The following is an 11,978-nucleotide window of genomic DNA, read 5'->3' on the forward strand; positions in this document are numbered from 1 at the left end:
CTGCATGTCCTCCGTGATCTCCTCCTCCAAACACAGTACACAAACCAGTTCATGCAACAAACCATCCCTCACAGTTGGGGTGTCAGCAATAGCAGAAGCTCAAACACAGAAGTGTCACCACACGTCGAACAAACTAAGGAAGCAAGTCCCAGAAGGTGCAAGTCTGTGTGCATGACAGAAGGCAGAAATTCACAGCACAGAGTAGGCAAGCAGGGGCCACTAGTCGATTGATTAAAAAGCAATGATTCCTGGAAACAGTTCCAGAGACATGCAGGTGTCCAGGTTAAATGAAGTAGCCTGTTAAACATGAATTCAAGAAAAAAAAAGGACACAGGTGTGTAGTGGGAATTCTGGAATTTTAGTTTCTTTTAAAACACAGAAATATAAGAATATGTTTTCTTTTAACCCCAGGTGTTGGGGATATTGGGCTGCTTCCCAGCAGCTGCCTATGATTTGCCTTGTGCTCTAGCAGAGATTTTTTTTTTTTTTTTTTCTAGCTGCAGATAGTTTCTGCGCTTGTGTGACGTTGGGAATTCTGGGGATTTCTTGTTTTTTTTCAGAGGGTATGTAAATGATAGGGTCCTGAGAGGTGGGTTTGGTTGCTGGTTGGTTGTGTGGCTTGTTAAGTGGTTGTGAACAACGAAGAAACAACGAGAAGATATTAGATACCCTGATGGGGAAGATCAAGCTTGCCCCGAGGAGCTCGGACACCCTAATCTGCAGGAAGTACCCTGCTTCCTGACTCTAGTCAGGGATCTCTTTCCTTTCCTCTATCCTTTGCACCCACCTCACCCCCACCCCACCCCCGCTCTTATCCAGTGTTGAAAGGGAGGAAGAAAAGGCACAGAGAAGGATGGAAGAAAGAAGAACCCACAAAGCAGTAAAAGACCAGCTTACATGGGGCGCTAGACTTGCCAACTCTTTATTATTCCCTTTACATCAGTCTTAAAATCTGTGAGACAGAGCACAGATGAAGCCACACGAGCTAAGTGTACAGATTTTTGTCATAGTGTCATATATGAGAAAGATCCTTGTGAACGCTCCAGGTTAAGGAATAGAACTTTGCAGCCATCCCAGGGTTCCCCTTCATGCATCTCAATTTGTGCTTTGCTAAGGACGACACCCTCTGTGCCTGTACACTGGTTACCTGACCGTGTGTGTGTGTGTGTGTGTGTGTGTGTGTGTGTGTGTGTGTGTGTGTGTGTTCAACAGTATTAATGCCTCTCACCGGAGGCATCTTCAGGAAGGCAAAGTCTAGTTTGTCTCCATTGATGCCCTCTCTGTGTTGTTTGGGCTGCTGGCCTCGTCTCCTTCCCTTTCCCTTACAGCTTACTTATCAGTCTCCTGCTGTCCCAGGTCCTGTGTCCTTGTGGCATCCCAGGCTGTGCCTCTATCTAGTTGGAAGGGATATTCCTTATTGTACTTCTTACTCTCATAACATTTTTGTGGGATTTCACCTATTCTGATTTTTACACAAAATTAATTTTTCCTGAGCTTAGGAGAGATTGTCCTTGGTAAGTCTGGCTTGTCTTAACCCAGGCTGCTCCTTCTCTCAGTGTTTTCTTAGCAGGTATGTCTCGTTTTGAGATGGAGGCTCCTGGAGCTCAGGCTGCCCTTGAACTCGCTACGTAGCAGAACAGGGCTTAGGACTTTTGCTCCTTCTGCCTCTACTTCCCAAGTGCTGGGACTACAGGCATGAACCACCCACCACTCATGGTGTGTGTTCACATACTCTTTCCCCAGCTGGGTGGCACTGTTTGGGAAGGTTATGCAATCTCTAAGGGGGCAGGGGCTTGCTGGAGGATGTGCATCATTGGGTATGAGTGTTGAGGTTTTATAGCCCTCCCTTCCTCTCTGCTTCCTGCGTGTGCATGCAGTGTGATCCACCAGCAACTGTTTCTGCCACCCCTTCCCAGCAACCGCAGTCCAAAGTGAATCCCTTTTCTCTTAAAGTCACTTTTGTTTGGGCTATTTTTTCCATGGCATCAGAAATGAGTGATGCTGAAGGCTGCTTCTCTTGCATCGGGTTGTAAAGAGGAGGCCACGTTTTCTATGTAAGAACCAAAGCCATCAGAATGCAGTGCTCTCTGTTCATTGGTCACTTTCAGATAAAGGCTCTGGGTACGTCACGTTTACTGATAGCAACTGACTGCTATTTGTGCTTGGGCATCTAAGCCAACGGTTGCATCTCTCAGGGGTGTTGGTGTGCATTGCTCAACACCAAACTCTAAAGAAGAAAGGAGTTCCCACTGGCTTCTCAGTAGAAGTACCTGTGACTTTGAAAATAACTGGTGATTTGGTATCTACTTAGGCCAGCTGAACCAAAGTTTGCAAGGGGCACAAGCATGATGATTAAAAGGAAATCTTCTGGTAAAATGAGGAAGATGGAGGATTACTGGGGCAGATTCACCAATCCTTACGTTATAGGTGATGATGGGTCAGTTGCCTAAAATCTGAGGGTACACACTTCCCACATGACATTCAAATTGTGGCTTGAACAAGGCCTGTCTGATACCAGATAGGGATGAGTCTCATCCGGGCAGGGCTCTGGCTACTTGACTTCCTACCACTCTTCAGTGTTCAGCATGGTGCCCGGCACTTGCTGTGGGTGAGCAAGTGAATGGACAGATGGGTCAAGTGAGTGATGTCTTCATTCCTCACTGGGTTTCTCTAGAAAACATCCACAGGACCTGTAGGAATGCATCAGCCCTTTCCTGTCACTTCTCTCATATAAAATGCCACCAGCAGTCTCCCAACAGTTGTCTGAGATGGCCCCTAACTCAGTGGCTCCGCTAGCTCTGCAGCTCCACCTGCTGATACATGGAGTAGGCACTGGGGCTTGTGATGGAGAGCTGACTCACGTGGAAGGAAAGTTGGTACGCTGGTCACATCTGCTTTTATTACCTGCATACCAGCTTCTGAAGTGGAGGTTGTCATAGGCTCCCCTGTGACAGTGAAGGCTGTGTCTATGCTTGGCTCAGCTTGCCAACATCTTTTTATTTCCCAACTCCTGGTTAGTATAGGTAATATGTTTATGTAAAAGGGCATATATTTTCCTAATACATAGATTCAAGTCCCCTCGGCAGCATTTAGTGTGGTGAGTGGTTGTCACCGTGCCACGAACAGATGGATACGAGTGAGCAGAGCATAAGAGCATCACTCTCTGGAGTCCTCATGGTCTCCACTGCTACTTTCCTGAACTTTCTATTGTGTTCTTCACTAGGAAGCAGCTTGGGTTTCAGCATGAATAAGAGCTTGGGATCTGACCTCTCAGGGTCTGTGATATTTGTGCCATTGCTAATTTGAGCCACAAGCAAAGCTGGAAGTAAAGCAGCATTCTACTCAGTGTTCTGTGTATTTATATGAGCCCTGTCACCTTCCGCAGACCCTTCATGCTTAGTGAGCTAGCCCTGAAGCCCACTAACATTGAACCTCAAAACCAAGACTTGGCCCTGCCCTTGGCCATGCGTGAGCACCCCCGGTTTGAAACTCAGTTTAAATGGGTCTTATTGTTGTGTCTTTGTGTGTAGGTGGTGCTTAACTCAGAGACTCGCATCTGGTTAAAGTGTCAGTGGGCTTTGCGGTTATGAATGGGATATCTGTATCACCCCCAAGGCTCAGGGACCAACACACAGGAGGGAACAGGAAGAACTGTAGGAGCCATTGGTCAGGAAGGACTGAAACAAACCAGTGTCCTGGACATGACAGCATTGACAGGACCGTTGCACTCATGGGCTCGCAATAGCTGTGCTTTCCTATGCAGGGTCCAATCAGTTATATTCGAGCATGCAGTCGGGAGAGGTTCATGAGCCCCCCATCTCTGAGGAGTTGTAGACAGTTGATGACTTCTGGGGGGAGTGAGAGTCAGTTTTCTTTAAGGGTGTGTCCCCCAGTAAGGTTGACCATACTCCATTGGATGGCTTTACACTCAGGAGTGAGTGGGCAGCACAAATTGGACTTCATAAGTGGTCGAACCAGAAAAGGGGACAAAAGTTTAGGAGGTGAGGGTACATCTGGGAAGACTTAGAGGAACAGTGAGGAAGGTGAACTTGATCGAAATGCGCTGTTATAAAATTCTCAAAAATTAATAGAAATACTAAAGAGCAAAGGGAAGGAAGGGAAAGGATTAATAAGGACAGGAGGGAGACCAAGGGTGTGGGAGGCATAGTAATCTGAATGCACCACATACATGATGGAATTGTCTAAAATTCAATAAAACAACAACAAACCTCAAGTTAGCCAAACCAACCACCCTTAGGCTTGCAGGCCTCTTTAAAGCTTGTACTTTTCCTCTTTCTTTTCCACTGTAGGGTACATCCTTGAATTACTGGGGACCATTTCAATTTCATATACCAGGTAGTATTTAAAATAAACAACCCGGTGCTGGAAAGATGGCTCAGTGGGGAAGAGCTGCTCTTCCAGAGGACCTGGGTTCAATTCTAAGCACCTATGTGGCTGTTCACAAATAGCTCCAGTTTCTGATGCCCCCTTGTGGTCTCTGTCAGCACTGCACACACATGGGGGCACACACACACACACACACACACACACACACACACACACACACACACAGACAATTTTGAGCTGAAATTATTTCAGAATTAGCAGAGCCAGGTTAAACGCCCCCTCTGTCACCCTTTCTGAAGCAGCACAGAGGGACAGCACATTTTGTGCTAGGTGCTCACTGGAAGTTGGCTGGTAGCCCAGTTCACAGTGAAACTGAATGTACTGGGCAGAAATCTTCAGCCAGGGGAAAATTCAAGAGATTTTTTTTTTTTAATTTTTGTTAGCTGTATTTAAATTGAGTGAAATTCTACATTTCTGGAACTTGTTCCTTTCAGTTCATCCACGCTCCTGGCACTCAGTCTTAGCTCTCAGGGCTCAAACCTCCCAGGGCTTCTTTAGTTTGTGGTTTAATGAGTGATCTGGAATATGGTCTGTCTCCAGTGTGGTTTTACCATTTTCTTCTCCATCTCTACTTCACTGTGAGTCCAGGGGAGGGGCCAAGGACATGAAGAGGAAGCCGAGGACCTTGAGCACACTGGAGTGTGGAGATTTACCTTCTCTGCCTTAATATAATAATGCCCTCAGGGTCTAAGTTAGCATAATCGTTTTTTCCTCCAGCATCTGTGTGAAGGCTGCCATCCCCCTACGAGGGACGACGGATGCCCTGTGCTCAGGATGAAGACGTTCAGCAGGGACTCTTCAGAATTTTCTGGGCTTGGAAGTTCTCCCCTAGGCCTGGAAATCAAAAGTCAGAGAGCTCATCCATGCTGAAAAAAAGAAAAATAGAAGAGGTTCTAGTCCTGAAAAGAGAACTCTAAAGACAGGCTTTGTAACTCACTCCATGCTGCTCAGGCTCTGCAGGGTCTTAATTCTCCCCAAGGCCTTCCCTCAAAATCAGACGCAAGTCGGCCTTGTACCTGATGTTTTGGGGTGAGGGTAACAGAGCCGGAGGAGAAGGGAATTGGAATTGATTGAAAGCACTGACTCCATGCCCAGGACAGCAGGCCTTGCAGGCCAACATTCTCTCTCCTCAGAATGGAACGATAGATTAAACAAAACAAAACAAAACAAAACAAACAAACAAACAAACAAAAAAACCACCTCCCGAATGTGTTGTCTGAAAAAGTCTAGAAGAAGAGACCTTGGATTCCAGGCTGCTGGCTATCCAATGCTAGAACCAAACTCCTTTTTAGAATTTGAAAATGCATATGCCTTCCCTTTGCCCTCCTCCTTCGTCTTCCTGTTCTTCAAACTGGAAAGGTCTGGAGGAGCATAGTCATAAGCAAGAGCCTTCCTGATCCCTTGAAGGGATGCCATGCCAGCATCTGGATATGCAGGCCACATGTGGACTGCAGCATCCGAGCCCTTCAGAAGGTGACTCCAGCCGAGGGCATGGTGGCACAGGCAGCTGTAGCCAGGGCTGGGACATAAAGTCTGGCCATTTCAGCCTAAACCAGACAACTTTGCTTTAGTTTTTGTGGATGAGACATTCTAACTCCCTGCTGGCTCAGCCAAGGCTGAGACTGTACCGAGACTTCCCTCTAGTTCCCCTTAAGTTCACAAGTTCTAAACCCTAGTAGATAGGCCACCTCCCAGGGTACCCCAGTGACAACGTCTGAAGGGCCACTTCAGTGACGGACACTAGCCTTCCTGAGTTCTGTAGAGCTCAGCACTCAGAACTCCAGACTTCTCTGGTGCCACATACGCAATGATACTTTTATCGATAAGCCATAGATGGTATTGATTGGATGGGTGGTAACCACAGGGCGGAAGGAAATGCAGACCAAGTCAGTGTTTAAAAACATTATTCCCAATGTGTCTCTATTAAACGTGTCCCTTGGGTACCAGGCCAGACCAGCTCTGGTTGTTGGAACCCATTGGGAGCTGTTCTTTGGCTAGGTTATATACCCCAAGAATCCTAGTATCCCTCTTTGTTTCTTTGTCTTTGTTGTCCTAGGTATCGTGGGAAGCTGCTATGCATGGCTAGGGAGAATCCACAGCCATGGCGGTGGCTGTGGTATGGTTATAGTCTTCTTTCAGCCTCGTTCTCATTAAGCCTTTCCTATCTTCCCTCCAACTCACTCAATTCTTATGGTGGCTCTTGGGGATCCTTTTTTAAAATGTTTTATTAATTTATTCATATTACATCTCAATTGTTATCCCATCCCTTGTATCCTCCCATTCCTCCCTCCCTCCCATTTTCCCCTTACTCCCCTCCCCTATGACTGTGACTGAGGGGGGGACCTCCTCCCCCTGTATATGCTCATAGGGTATCAAGTCTCTTCTTGGTAGCCTGCTATCCTTCCTCTGAGTGCCACCAGGCCTCCCTATCCAGGGGATGTGGTCAAATATGGGACACCAGAGTTCGTATGAAAGCCAGTCCCCACTCTCCACTCAACTGTTAAGAGTGTCCTGTCCATTGGCTAGATCTGTTACTGCACATATTGTCCTTGGCAGGTGCCATAGTTTGAGCAGGACCTCTGGGCCCAGGTCCACCCATCATAATGTTCTTCTTGTAGGTTTCTAGGACCCTCTTGATCCTTGTATTTCCCCATTCTCCCATGCTTCTCCCACCTAAAGTCCCAATAGGATGCTCTCCCCTCTGTCCCACTTTCCTGGTGAGTAAAGACTTTCATAGTACATGCCCCTTAGGCTAGTGTCCAGATATAAGTGAGTATATACCATTTGACTCTTTCTGCTTTTGAATTAACTCATTCATTATAATAATTTCTAGTTCAATCCATTTGTCCACAAATTTCAGGAATTCCTTGTTTTTAATAGCTGAGTAGTAGTCCATAGTGTAAATGTATCACAGTTTATTTATCCATTCTTCTACTGAGGGACACTTAGGCTGTTTCCATGTTCTGGCTATTATGAATAAGGCCACTATGAACATAGCTGAGCATATGTCTCTGTTGTGTGGTGGAGCATTTTCTGGGTGTATTCCAAGGAGTGGAATAGCTGGGTCTTGAGGAAATTGAGGATCCTTCTAATCCTGAGGTTGGCAGATTGTCCAATGGGATATAGAAGGAACAAGAGGTGGGAGTTCAAAGGCAGCCTCTCCTTTTGCCCCTTCTGTGCTTGCTTTTGAGTGTGACAGTTCAGTCAGTGGCCTGTCTGCCGGCAGACACAGTCATGTCCTTGCATGTGTAGCTCTTGGGGAGCCTCCAACCACCATCACTTGGATTTCCTGTTGTACTCCATGTAGCATTCACCCAGCCCGGTAACTGTAAGCAAGCTCCACTTCTGCTGTGGGAGGTCACAGGCAGGGCTGCCAGGAGGGGGAAGGGGCTTTTTACCACTGTTCTTGGGGGAGATCAAAGTAAAACCCAAGGTTTCTAGACAAGCCATAAGAGTCTTATGCCATGAAGATTCACGTTTCCCCCCAAAACTGTCAGAAAATCATTTGCACCTTCTACGGTTCAAGGCAAAAGTTTTCTAGCACAAATCTATTTATTTTAGAAATATAGAATTATTTTATATGCATGCGCGTGCGCACACACACACACACACACACACACACACACACACACACACACACTAATATACTGCCTGACACATGTACTAGAAATAGGTTTCAGGTCGTCTGGAAGAGCAGCAAGTGCTCCTCTTTGCTAAGCCATCTCCCCGTCCTGTAAGCTGATACATTTTGTGACTCTTTTAAGTGAATTTTCTCTTTTTGCTTTACAGCCAGATTAAACTCTAACCAATATCCAGGAAAAAATATAGCAAGTATTTTTTTTTTCCTCTCCAGTAAGATAACCTGGGTATCACTAAAGTTCACTTGAAAACTGTTTATCGAATGAACAAATTTGTGCAGTTGGCATTTCATAAAAGAGATAAATAGTTTGCCCAGGGTTATGCAACAGAAAGTGGCAGAGCTGAAATTTAAGCTCACGGGCGATACCCTCTGGAATCACCGTTCCTGCCTCCATATTCCAGACTGATTCCACCACTGGCCTAGAGTGCGGTTGGGCACGCAGAGCTCCACCCCTGAATTCCAGCCCCTTGGCTGCCTGCAGGTGCTTAGCGGTAGCACTGCCGTGGCTGCTGCAGGGTGCTCCGCTGTAATTTCATGGGAAATTGGTGCATATGTCTATGATTTTGCGTTTACTTGAAAAGCAACAGGGGCTATATTTTGCTGTGAAAACAGTGGGAGGGGTCATGCCTTGGGAAATGCTGGTGTGCAGCATCAGTGCATCCGAAGCATCGCCAAAGCAGAAACCTGTGCACATTGCCTGGGAGCATTTTGTATTGCTCCTTAGTTCTATAGGAGAAGCTGATGACCCTGGAAACACGGTTCCTGTGTTATAACCTCCTTGCTTATTGCCCTTGACAAAGACCCTCTTCCCTTTACATTTATCAGCCCGCCCTTGTTCATGCAGAGCTCCTATAGCCTTTTTTCATCTCCCTCCAAGGATGGGGATAGGATCTGGCCGATCCCTCCATGCTAGGTGTTTAGATGGACTTTTGTCAACTGTTCCCTTTGTTAGAACTGGCAGCGGGCACCTGCTTCTAGGAAGAGAAGAACATCCTACTGAGGGGTGACTAGCAAAATTCCAAATCCAGGAAACATTGAGAGCTCATTGCAACGTGGAAGAGACAGGCACGAATAATACTTGCTTTCGGTATGATAATGTAAAAATAGGCACACACAGAATGATGCGAGTGACAGAAGGGCTGAGGCATGAGAAACAAGCGTCACAGATATGATGTTGGGACAAGTGAACTTTTACGGCGAGGAGACCTGTCAGGGGAGCTAGCAGGGACAGCGACATTCAGACACAGAGGGAACAGTCCCAGCACTCAGAATTCAGAACTGACCAGGTTCACTCAGGAAGCAGCACAGTCTCAAGATTCCCAGGAGAGCAGTAGAGGGTGAAGCTAAGGAAGAGGCTGAGCCGGGTGGAGGGTTGGGCCCCTTGTCGGCCTTTGGAGGATGGAGACTGAGACCTTGTAACTGAAGGGTGTTGGAGCAGATCCTGTCGATAAAAGAACCTGAGTCTCAGACGGGGGCTTGATTAAACAAGGTTTTAGAAAGCAGACTGTGATTTTGGAGCTAATGCCAAATCCTTGCTAAGGAGTTTTGTTTTAGTTGATGTTTGTGCGCGTAGGCATATGTGCATACAGTTTACAGGCATATGTGCATATAGTTTACAGGCATATGTGTATATAGTTTACAGGCATATGTGTATATAGTTTGTTAACACAATCACTTTACTCATGAGTGTGCTCATGTGCATGATGAGCAGTGTGTGGTAAGGGCCTCAGTGCCCTAAATCATAAGAAGTTCAGTCTGTCAGTGAGTTGGCTACACAGCACTAGGATTTATGTTTTAGACCCTCACCCAGACATCACAGGTGGGAGTGTAAATTGGACTGACTCTTCCGAAGGGCAATTTTGCAGCCTGGATCAAAACAGCTTTTGAAATCTGAATAGCTTTCCCCTTAACTTCCTTTTGAAAGAATTTGTTTCAAAGGAGTGACTACAAATACATCTATATTTATTCATTGTAGTGTTGCTAGCAATGTCAAAAGCTGCAGAGATTCTGCATTTTCTAAAATTCCGGTGCAACCGAGTGCTCTGTAGATAGGAACGTGATTAGGCAAGAGTTTGTTTATATGAAAATATACTCTTATGTTTAAAAGTAAGCTAAAAAAAAAAAGACTTCAATATATGCAATGGGGGTATAATTTTTCCTGAAAAATTAGAAATGTGTTCTATGTCCATGTAAAATATATGTACCAAGTTATTAATCATAGTTATTACCAGGTGATAGGATAATAGGCAATCCTTCACTTCTACTAATAGCTAATGTACAGAATTAGGGTTCTTTGTTTAACAATAAACATGTACTAATGGACTATTTGTGTAACATGACATTCTTCCACACCATTTCTCACATGTGTATAGTCTTTCTGATTGCCTGGGCACTAAACCTCTTTAAGACTCATCCCTGTCCCATTTTTGCTAATAAGCACATGGGGAAAATATTAAAGCCTTGAGATCATGTACTGTCGTTGAAAGATTTGTGCCTTGTGAGGGCTGGGTATGCGATGGGCACAACAAACCAGGCTTATCTCCACTTCTTTCTGACAAGTGCTGATTTTTGCATTAAGTATAGATGACTGGATAAAAAAAAATCCCATCTCTTGAGTAACCGAGTACCATAATAAACTGGACAAAGGGAGGATTGATTGCTTTTCAAACCATCTGTGTTGTGTAAACGTTGTATTCAACTTCTGGATGTCCTTTGAAAATGAGGTGGCTTTTGCATCCTGTTCATACAGATGCAATAGTCTTGTGAGACAGTCCTCTCAGGAGAGCTGTATGTCTGGCTTGCCTCATATTTGACTTTTATGATCAAGTGGGCATCCCAGAAAGCTGGTGTCTAACGCTTAGCAACACAGATCTGGTGTCTAATGTGTAGTAGGCAACTCTGCAACAATCCTAACTACACTGTGGAGAGGGCGTCCACTGGCCATTTAATGTCCTTCTGTGCAGACCTCAGGCTGAGAAGAGATGCTATGCAGCCCTCTGCCCTCTTCTTATCACCCCTCCTTCTGAGAAAACTTAGAGATCACCTTTTGCTAGACTAATTCTGGTCCACATTGATTTCTTCTCTGCATGTCTCAGACTGCTCTCTTCTAAAAAGATCTAACCTGCCCTTGGATACTCACATCCTATTTATATCTTCATTTTGGGATAAGATATTGAGATATTAGTTGGTGTACACGTTCCCCTATTTTATCCTGTCTCCTGTTTTCATGGGGCACAAGGTCATTTGTATTTCCTAGAAATGCATTTCTTTCCTAGAAAGACAAAGAGGAGAAGCTGCAGACAGGCCATAGTCCCCTAGTGTTTTAGAAAATTATGACCTGATTAAAGACACTGTTAAGTGGGGATGAATGTTGAAGGACAATGGCAGAGTCCCAGATCCCAAGAAGTGGGACCCAGTGCTGAGGGGTGAGGTAAAGCTGCTGGGGCAGTTGGGAGATGGGCTGAGTGTTCTGTTGGTGGATCGTCAGACTTTGAGTTAGATCTTATAGATGTAAGAAGCATCAGAGAAGAGAGAAGGGAGGGTGAGGGGAAGGGTGAGAGAGAGAGAGAGAGAGAGAGAGAGAGAGAGAGAGAGAGAGAGAGAGAGAGAGAGAGAGAGAGCGCACAGCACTGGCTCTCCTTTCAAGATTTTTTTTTTTAACTCCTCGAGGAGGAGGCTGGTGGAATAAAGTCTGAGAGGACATTCATATGCATCCTGAAAGACTTGAGTGTTGAGTTGATTTAAATTGATGGAAACAAAATGATCTTCCTGGTTCCAGTATCACTAGCTCTGAGTTCTCCAAACACACTTTTTAGACTTTATTTCTCATCAATATTACCCCAATATGCTGCCTATGGTCATATAGATTTATGGCTTTTGTGGCTCCAAAGAGAGATTGATTGGGCAGCTGTATTCCTTCTGTGAGGATTAG

The sequence above is a fragment of the Acomys minous genome (assembly GCF_964271855.1).
Source record: "Acomys minous genome assembly, chromosome: 3".
In the NCBI taxonomy this organism is placed as follows: domain Eukaryota; kingdom Metazoa; phylum Chordata; class Mammalia; order Rodentia; family Muridae; genus Acomys; species Acomys minous.